Source organism: Hypomesus nipponensis, chromosome 16, assembly GCF_054491055.1.
Source record: "Hypomesus nipponensis isolate SF chromosome 16, ASM5449105v1, whole genome shotgun sequence".
Taxonomy (NCBI): Eukaryota; Metazoa; Chordata; class Actinopteri; order Osmeriformes; family Osmeridae; genus Hypomesus; species Hypomesus nipponensis.
In genome coordinates this window covers 2,353,361-2,364,063 of record NC_140376.1, presented here as the reverse complement: position 1 = coordinate 2,364,063, position 10,703 = coordinate 2,353,361, and the positions used below count along the sequence as shown (strand labels likewise).

The following is a 10,703-nucleotide window of genomic DNA, read 5'->3' as shown; positions in this document are numbered from 1 at the left end:
AAAAAAAGCAATTGTATATAAGAGTCCATAACTGGATTCAGTAGGACATAGGATTAGGAAGATAGATTTCCTCATCTTTCTAAAATGTTAGATGACAGACATAACCATACATGGAGAGATAGGGTAAAGGTGACATGTTTATCTTTGTAACTGTATTTTCCCTTCTTTCCTTCATGAAGCAAACTTAACATATCTGTGTCATGCTCACACAATCACTGCATGACTTGAAATTAAATTAATATCACAACGTCAGATCAGGTCATGCAAGTGCTAAAGTTCTCTCAGAAACGGAGTGCCCAGGATTTCAGCAGGGCAGTCCCCCAAAACACACACACACACACACACACACACTTAAACACACACACACTTCACCTGTGATCATAGTAGTCAGATGCTCAGGAAGTTGGATCAGAGCAGTGTCTGACTCAGATTAATAAATATGATACACCTGGCAGAACAAAGTCCAATAAACTCTCACATACAACTCAGCCCATGAATCACATCTGGTGACCTGTCCTCGAGGAACAAAGGTCACCAAGGATTTCAGCCAGTCTGACACAGTTTGACAACATGCAACTAACACGTCCGCCTCTAGGGGGCAGTCTTTACCCACGAGGTGAGCTACACGCTTCAGCGCCAGAGTTTTGGAGCTGCTCAAGGCTTCTCTTCTTCAGAACACGTCACGGAGGCCTAAACAACTTCCCTGTGACCCCCACAGTGCCTGACCTTACATTCCTGCGTGTCACCAAGCCATTCACTAAACATGTATGCAGAGGAGAGGAAGGGATAAAAATTGGAGGCCTGTGTTGCCTGAGTAAATGTATTTTTCATACATTATGCAAAGCTTTTTCTGCGAATTGTTTATAAAGCGATAAAATTGTTCCATTCTTTCCTGAGGTGGAAGTCGAATGATATAAAAAGCCCCTTTATGGCCTTGAAAAGCTATGGAACACTAGGTCTCTGTGTTGCTGGCAGGCTGAAAGCGACTCCCAGTGCGCTAGTTGCTAAATTTCTATTAAGCGTGTTTGTTATGCAAGATCCAATTTCCCTTTAAAAAGTCCTCCAATTCATTCAGGGTATTGCCATTATGCTGGAATATTAGAATTTTCATTTGTCTGTCCTTTCATATTCAGTCATCCATTAGGCTGGAAAGGCTGACACAGAAGAGTTGAATATGGCTATCATAACTCTGAGTGGCTGCAGACATTTCTTTTTGGACAAGGAAATTCTATGGACACATTAGTTATTGCCTGCCAGCCCCGGGAAAGTCAACATTAATCCTGGTGGGCAGCACAAGACCTGAAACTGACAACTGAATGGAAGAACACCATTGGAACATGCCTGCCTGTCTGTCTGTCTGTGTCCCTGCCTGCCTGTCTGTCTGTCTGTGTCCCTGCCTGCCTGTCTGTCTGTCTGTGTCCCTGCCTGCCTGTCTGTCTGTCTGTGTCCCTGCCTGCCTGTCTGTCTGTCTATGTCCCTGCCTGCCTGTCTGTCTGTCTGTGTCCCTGCCTGCCTGTCTGTCTGTCTATGTCCCTGCCTGCCTGTCTGTCTGTCTATGTCCCTGCCTGCCTGTCTGTCTGTCTGTCTGTGTCCCTGCCTGCCTGCCTGTCTGTCTGTCTATGTCCCTGCCTGCCTGTCTGTCTGTCTATGTCCCTGCCTGCCTGTCTGTCTGTCTATGTCCCTGCCTGCCTGTCTGTCTGTCTATGTCCCTGCCTGCCTGTCTGTCTGTGTCCCTAGCTGCCTGCCTGCCTGCCTGCCGGTCTGTGTCCCTGCCTGTCTGCCTGTCTGTCTGTCTGTCTGTCTGTCTGTCTGTGTCCCTGCCTGTTTGTCTGCCTGCCTGCCTGCCTGCCTGTCTGCCTGTCTTTCTGTCTGTCTGCCTGTCTGTCTGCCATGTCCTATGCCTTGACCTCAGTGGTCTACTCATATATCATGGACCTTGTTAAGGCTCATATACAATGGAGAGTTGGGATTTAATGTTCCCCAACGTCCCCCTCTTTCCACCCCCTCCCCTCTCTCTTCCAACCTCAGGCTCAGGCTCTCATCTCTTCCCCCCCTCTTTGTCCTACCCTTTCATCTCCCCTCTGTCTGTTCCTGCTAATCTTCCTCCTTGTCTTTCCTCTCCTCTCCCCCCACCCATATCCTCTCCTCTTCCTCCTGTTCTGCTGGTAGGTTACCAGTATGTGCCCAGTGGGCATTGCGCGCCATCTGTTTCATCTTAGGTCCTAACCCAGTGCTCCACTGAGCCAATTGACCGTCGCCTAAATTGTTGTGGTGATTGAGTAATTGTAGATTGGGAGATAACAAGGAATTCACTGATGCCTTAGGAAAACGATCCCCTTTCCCTCCTCAGCCTAGGGGGGAAGGCTGCCCGACCACACCGGCACATCTCACAGTCTTCTGGCATGCTGTCTGAGTGAGGTACAGCGACTAATGTTACCTACAATATCATCCTGCTTTGGAATTAGTTACATGGTCTGTGTCTCATTAACTCGGCTTTGTTCGGTTTTATTTTCCTTCTTTCCGCCTTAGATCCCCAGACAGAGAGCATTGAGAACACAAGGTTCTCCAGGAGGCTTCATGCCTCCTTAGACCCCAGGTGCGGTCGGATGCTGTGCGTTCCAGAACGGCGCGAGAGCGCTAAACGAGGACTTTCAACTGGTCTGGCTTGTCCTTCTGTCGTGGTTACGCAGTTGTTGCCAGTGGAAATGAGTCCAATAAAAAGTATCCATCAGGATCAAAGAGAGAGTTTGATCCAGACTCTAGAAGTGGTCTCAGCAAAGCATGCGCTACAATTATAAAGTAATGGAAAACATTTGTGCTGAGATTTGTGAACGTGGACAAACCAGCTGTTTCAGGTGTTCCACACCGGTAACATTTCAAACATGTTTTTCCTCGACACAGTTTCTCCTGGCTTAAATCATGGCTGTCATTTCCTCACAGCACTCCAAGCTCTGCAGTGTTTGTAAGGTCAAAGGATCCTTGAGCTTCTAAATGCGTTCAGATTATAATTCCAGCTGGTTGTGTTGCTTCACTACTCCATTCACACAACACAATCATGGCCCCCATATATGATATATCACCTGTCACCGCTGGTCTAGGACTAGTTGAGCCTTTTGACTCAGGTCATCTGTGCAGGGCAGAACCCTGGTCCCGAATCAGTTCCTTCATCTTAAGACTCTTCGTGAATTCAGACCCCAAACTTTAATTTCCGAGAGTCCTGTGTCTTATTTCCGGAGTCTGGAGCTGCACTAACAGGTATCGGTAACATATAACCTACGGCAACAAATCATCCCAAGGTTGAAACCTGATCTGAACTCTCGCCCCGGCGATATATGGCCCAATGACGTATTAATAAGGCGTGACCTTGACCATGGGCCTGGTGGGATATGAGTGGACAAGAACATACTTCACGTGGAAGTAATATAGAGAGCTAGGGGTTGGCCATGCATCAGAGTGTGACAACAGCACCATGGTGAAGGGGTGGACCTTTTCTGAGTGCATCAGGGTTGTGACCCTTTGTTGGCCACCAGAGGCTCCTCGCTGTGTTTTCTTGTTTTTGGTTTTGTTAATCTGTTCTCATTATGACATAATTGTTTTCACCTGTGCCTTGTTTGTTCTGTGCTTTTTAAGTGGCTTGGATTTTTAGTTCTGCGCTTCGTTTTTCCCCTCACCTGCCACAGAGTTAGAGTTATGCTTTTTGAGGATCTGCTTTTTGTATGTCATTTTCTGCTTCCAATAAAAGGAGGAAAGACGCATATTTTGGAGTCTGCTTTTGGGTCCACGCTTCCATTCCTGACAGAGTGTTTGCTGGATGAAGGATCAGGCTCCTCTTGTAGCCTAAAGTACCACTGCAGATGTCCCCCAGCTCGTGCTTTTAGCTTCAAGGATTAGATCGATTCTCACCGGTTACGGCATGTTTATGGTTCAGCGGTGTATTACGGAAAATCAACTAATTTACAGAGAAATTCTCTTGTGTTTTTCCACCGTGGAGGATTTTGTACAACAGATTTATGACGCAAATTAGATATAGTCACGAAAAACAATACATAACGGGTTGTGTGTCGGGGGGTGTAATAATTGGAACATTTACCGGAGGTGTGAACAGATCAGCGTTCTGGTGAAGTCTCGTGAGAGTCATTAGCTAAGCCTGGCTGTGTTCTTCAGTATTAGGAGTCAGAAAACGACATATTGATACAGAGCAGTGTTGTACAATGAGTTATATGACCTTTGAGGGTGTAGATGGAACACATCACGACTATGATTTGTGGACTTCCTGTTGAAACTAAAAAAATCAGCAACTACCGCATAAAAACACTGCCTCATAAAGTACGAGCCTAAGTATGGTAGCTCTGGGTTAGACTGCAGCATCAATTTGAAGCAACACACGGGCTAATCAATGATCCCCCGGCAGTGAAGGGACGACCTTCTCTAAGGAGGCTCCCCACTGTTGGCGGCCTTTTGCAGGTAACACTGCCACAGCACTGCAGTTAGTGTACGGTTTTCATAAACTCTGTTTGCTGCCTGCATGAGTATCCTCTAGTGTTTATACGCGCAGGCTCATTTCACACCTGGAACTGCCTCCTTATCTGTCAGTCAGCCAGTCAATCAACCAGTCAGTCATCCAGTGAGCCAGCCAAGCTGTCAGGAAGTCACCATACCAACCAGCCAGCTAACCAGCAAGGCTGCAAAGCCAACCATAGTTACATTTACATGTATTCATTGAGCAGACGCTTTTATCCAAAGCAAATTCCAAGAGAGAGCTTTGCAAAGTGCATAGGTCACTGATAATAACAACAAGATAGCCCCAAAGCATTAAGGGTAGCCAAAACAAGAAGCACACATTGTGAACAACCAAAAAAATAAGTGCCAAAGGGAAGAACCATAAGAGCATGTAGTTAAGCAAGTTACAATTTAAACAACATGAATCTGTAAGTGCAAGTGTACCTGTAGAAAAAGCAGCAGTAGTAAAAAAAAAAAAATAAGATGAACTAAAATAGAATATTTTGCAGCAAATACAACATTTTAAATCAGTTGCCTCTAACCAACAAGAGCAACAAGTCTCTAAGCAAGAGTCATTGTGATCCTTGAGGAAACTAGCATTGGGTTCAGCAAACCATTCCTAGCCTATTCCAACCATAATAAGTCTAATCGGGCACACAACAGCCAGTCTGAAAGCTAACCAGCCGGCCAGCCAGCCAGCCAGTCAGCCAGCCAGTCAGCCAGTCAGCCAGTAGGTAAGCTGGAGACAGAAACAGAGGCAGGGTCTCTGCTTCACTCTGTTCCTCTCTTCCTCCACTGTCTCCTCTATCTCTCCACTCCCTCTCCCTCCTTCCTCTTCATCAACCCTCCACCCTGCTACACACACACACGCACACACACACACACACAGACAGATTGATGGCGGCCATGACATTGCCAGCATTCCGCCCCCTCTCAAACACGCACAAATACACACACGCAAAAACACACACACACACACACACCTTTTCTCTCTAAACCAATCATTCCAAGACCGGTCTGAACCGGTCGACTCGTTGAACATGTCCGGTCTGGACATGCACCAAGTGAAAATCCTCAGTAATTGCATTTTCATTTGTGGACATCAAGTTGATGCCCAGGGGTTGTGGGCTGGGCATTGGCTGATTGTATTAGTGAGTACTGTACATGTGTTCATCGTTATAAACAGCCGTGAGAAGTGCAGGCCAAGACTCAGCCAGACCATATTGCAGAGTATTACAATAGCAGGTCAAAACGTACTGGAACATTCAGATAAGCAGAGTGGTTGCTGTAAGATAAGAATCTTCAAGTAAGAAAAGTATTAGAAAATGATGATACGTCACAGGTCGGTATGTTCAACAACACAGACACAAGCACATGACAACTGATAGATGGCGAACACAGGTTTACTCAAGGTCACCCACAACATGATGGAAGCCACAGCGATACGAATAAACATCATCAGTAACCGAGACGACGAACAGGACACAGACGAGACTGTGATATCAATGATCTGGCTGGACGAACCTGGTGATACACAAGGCAGTCTGGCAACAGGAGACACAAGAAAACAGAGAGGGAGTCATCTGGGAGTCAGATGGCTGAGCGGTGAGGGAATCGGGCTAGTAATCAGAAGGTTGGTGGATCGATTCCCAGACATGCCAAATGACGTTGTGTCCTTGGGCAAGGCACTTGACCCTACTTGCCTCGGGGGAATGTCCCTGTACTTACTGTAAGTTGCTCTGGATAAGAGCGTCTGCTAAATGACTAAATGTAAATGAGAAAACAGTTATAAAGGTGAATAATGAGCAAACCAACTAATCAACAATGGCAAACATTTGTTCCAACATGGTGTTAGGCAGGAGCCGCCAACACTGTTGTTGGAGAGACGCCTGAGAGACGTTTTTGCTACAACCACGCTGATTTGATCTGATTTCACACTAGTTACCTTATCAACCAACTTATTATTATAATCAGGTGTGCTAGATTAGTGTTGGAGCGAAAACCTACAGGCAGGCGGATCACCTGGAACAGGGTTGGAGACCCCTGGAGTATATCACCACTTAAACAAAACAGGGAACACAACATTTAGTCTATGACAAGAGACAGAGAGACAGAGAGAGAGAGAGACAGAGAGAGAGAGAGAGAGAGAGAGATATCTGGACCCCTTCATCAGATGTTGAGGAGAAAGGGAGCTACACTGGCGAGTGTGTAACCTTGTAAAATCAGACATCACATGAACTGTTATATCTCAGTGTATCTGTTGGCCATCCGATGAACCGTGTTGTTGCTCCACGGAGCAACAAAGGCTTCCCAGAGGAGAGGGGGGCGTCCACTGATCACAGGCTGGCTGTGTGCGCCCCAGGCCTGCCCCCTGCCCCGTGGGGCCCTGCTCCAGAGGACAGCGGTGCCCGCTGTGGAGTCGGGGAACCCGAAGACACACTGAGCCGACGCTGGCATCATCCTTTTCCTTCCCTGCCCTTTCCTCCCTCCTCCTCTCCTCTCTCTACTCACCTTGCCTTGGTCTCGCCTCTTTTTCTCTCTCGTCTTTTCTCACATCTCTGCTCCTCTTTTCCAGTCTCCTCCCTCCCTCCCTCCCTCCCTCCCTCCCTCCCTCCCTCCCTCCCTCCCTCCCTCCCTCCCTCCCTCCCTCCCTCCCTCCCTCCCTCCCTCCCTCCCTCTCCTCTCCTCTCCTCTCCTCTCCTCTCCTCTCCTCTCCTCTCCTCTCCTCTCCTCCCTCCCTCCCTCCCTCCCTCCCCTCATCACAGGAGAACTGCTTTGCCACTGCAATTCTCCTCGTTGTGGTTGAAAGATTACAAAGCACAGTGTGCTCCATCAAAGGTCACACTTTTTTTTGCCAACCTTTGTGATTCTATTGCAACTCACAGCTCTTTTCTTATCTGGAACAGGTCTACAGGGATCTGTCTGACTTCCAGCCTGTCTGTCTGTCTGTCTGTCTGTCTGTCTGTCTGTCTGTCTCTCTGTCTGTCTGTCTGTCTGTCTGTCTGTCTGTCTGTCTGTCTGTCTGTCTGTCTGTCTCTCTAGCACCTTGCTTTCTTGTCTGTCTGTCTCTCTGCTTGATTGTCTGACTTCCAGCCTGTCTACCTATTTGTTGTTTTATCTGTCTCCCTGCCAGGGTGTCTGTCTGTCTTCCAGCCTGTCTCCCTGCCTGGTTGTCTGCATGTCTGCCTCTCATGCTTGGAGACAGTGTGGGTGATGAAAGAGCTGAAGAACAAAACACTGTTTTGTTTATTTAATTATTTATTGTCAGCTACTTTTGCTTCTTCTCTTCTTGACAGGAGATCAACACAAAAGAAAGAAACATTTTTCCGCTGAATTTGAATTTGAAGTTTCTACCTCCTGACTTAACTTCTCAAAACTTTTAGCTTCACAGGGCTGATGCAAAGCGGGGGACTCAGAACCACAACCAATAATTTAAAATTAAATTATTTATTTACGGCGGGATACAAAATATAAACATGAACATAGTGATTCAATGGGTGTATGTGAACAGTCATAAATATGGCACCCAATAATGACACACTTCCACACAAACTTGAAAGCCGGCAGCCACAGAAACACACACAACCACACGCATACACACACACACACACACACACACACACGTTTGCACACCACAAAATGAAGTGCCAGGGGCATCCAATATTCACACTTTAATTGATTTATTGTTGTGTCCTGGTTGGCCAACAACTATCTCTCTAACAACATGAGGCCTGGCCTGTTGTCACTGAGGAGAACCATGGTCAGCGAGAGGTTCACATCCTTTCCCTGCTTTTAAGCGATCGTTTGTACGTGTGGCGTTGCTGTGCGTACACAGCATATGGTGTGTGTGTGTGTGTGTGTAGAGTGTGTACATGTAGTGTGCACGTGTGTGTGTGTGTGTTATTTGTACTACTTTAGAGCAGGATGTTAAAGGGACATGTAGGCCAATGTTGAAAGGATGCAAAGCTAGAAGGCTTACCAGAGAAAAACACTTTGGGCTTTTGAGGGAAAACTTCGGATGCAGGCTCATGTGGGACACTTAGGATATAGTTGTAGGACACTTAAAGAAGATGCCTCACTTGTTTTGTATCTGAAAGGTTAAGACAAATACGAAGGTGATACCTGGATAACAGGTCACCTTTAATGTGCAGTCTTTTCTCATCATGATGCCAGTTTAGGCTATAACGTATTTATTTTATTACTGTACCCGTCAATTAGTCTAATTAAAACGTAATGATTTTAGTCGGGATTTAATTCCAATCCAGTCGCTGCGAGCTCTGCTTCAGGATTTGGCACGAGCTCGCTCCTGGGCTAGCTGTGCTGAGGGTGACAGGAGAAACGGACTGCGCCGGGAAAGATGCTGTATTCGCGCGCCAGGAACGCTCCGTATCTGGTCTCTCCCTTCTCCTACCAACCTCCTCGCGACTGACAAGTATTTTTCATAAACCGTATGAATGGAAGTCGGCTCCGCCAGGACCCTCGGGGCGGGAAGGTGTAGATTACTACAGTCGGGGCGCATAGCAAGCAGATAAAAAAAATTGTTTCGTCCACTGGAAGAGTGTAGTAGTGGGAAAAGACGCAGTAATGACATTTTACAGACGAGAGTAGAGGCGGTCGTGCGCAGCTTCACTGAACACAGTATAACTACTTTGGGGACAGATGATTGATCACGCGACTGTGAGAACGCTGGCCGATACATACAGACAGATGTAAATCTCTCAGCACAGCTGGTAGAGAGCCGTCGGACGCCGCACGGGCTTGTTTTGCAATCAGCGCCCTTCTTTATCCGCCGGTCAGCTATAGCTGCGCTTCTAAATTACTTTCAGCATTCTGGACGGCTGTCTTAACTGAGGAGAAAAATTGCAGCAAAGCTGAGAGGGAAACGCCATGTGTCACAGCGCGACATAAGAAGCGCTTTGTGGTGTGTTCTCCAGCCGCGAGGACAGGTGTTGTGCGTGTTGCTGGTGGAAGGGGCCACAGACACAACCAACGACACAGTTGTCTTAAGGATGTCACGCCGGCGCTCTGGTTTAGTGTTTGCCAGAGACAGGTGCGACAGTGAGGAGTAGCAGGCTAGTTTACTACACAGCATTTGGGATTCCGTGTGCTGCTCGAGAATTTTTACGGGGACTGCGCTCTCTAACCTGGCTTTACAGACCGGATTTAATCCAACGGAGAGAAAGAAGACCTTGAAAACCCGAACTGTTAAAACGCTGCGTCCAAGGCGCACCTTTTTACGCGACAATCAGTGGTAAGTCAAGGGAATAATACTGTTCACTGTGGGTCCCGGTTAAGGGTCTCGCGCTACGGGCTGGCAGCGCCGTCTGCTACAATCGCGTGCCTTACGGATGCTTATTTGGCCAAGGTGGTGTTCGAACGCATTACACTAAAATACTTGGCTGTGAAATGGTTGTAATAAAACTGTTGTATTTATGCTTATAGTCAGTGACCGCAGATCACGGCAGAGTTTATATCATACGAAGTGCACAACCCTCAGGATTGTACAGTGTTGAGTGTCTTTATTACCTTTATCGTCCGGGGAAGGCCCGGTGCTTCTGCCACGGAATAGTTCTTTAATTTCGTGCTGCGTAGTGAAACGCAACCACCGGAAGGTCTTGCGTTTCTAAACAGACAACGCACGATCAGTACATTGATTGATTATTAGTTCATCAGCCAGCGATGGCTTATATAGGGCTTTGAAAGGAGACTGACTCTGATTGTTCACGAGTTTAATATGTCACGAAATGTCACACAAATTGACATTGTTATTGTGGTGTTGCACACTTGGTGTAACAATTTAGTTTTGTCTCAGAAGATGAGTGTCAAAACAGGCTGGGTCTGTTGGGGAGTGTGTTGCACTGACTCCTGGTGTGTTCTCAGATACCATGCGCCCTTTCTGCTGCTACTGTGTCTGTCCTCTCTAGTGTCCATCCACCAGCTCTCTCACTCTCTTTTTTTATCCATCTATCTCCCTCTCTTTCTGTCTCTTTCTTTCTCTCCGACTCTCTCTTCATCTCTTCCTCCCTATCCATTTATCTGGCTGTATCTCTTGTTCCTATGGCAGCAGCTGCCCCTGTAGGGTAGAGCGAGCTGGTCGGGGCTGGTGGGGCCGCCCCAGCCAGCCTGGATCAGGGCTGCTAATGTTCCTCCACCAGGGAGAAGCAGGGGGTTTGTTATAGCACCCTGTTTCACATTCAAATCGC

At 47.2% G+C, this 10,703-nt stretch overlaps 1 protein-coding gene across 1 annotated transcript in view; it reads left to right on the top strand.

Moving 5' to 3' along the window:
• The first annotated feature begins 8,889 nt into the window (after nt 1–8,889).
• The window catches only part of sema6bb (sema domain, transmembrane domain (TM), and cytoplasmic domain, (semaphorin) 6Bb), an 87,605-nt gene continuing 85,791 nt past the window's right edge, over nt 8,890–10,703 (top strand). Inside the window, exon 1 of the mRNA XM_084675807.1 lies at nt 8,890–9,751. The gene's annotated coding sequence lies outside the window, so the exon portion shown is untranslated. The remainder of the gene's footprint in view (nt 9,752–10,703) is intronic.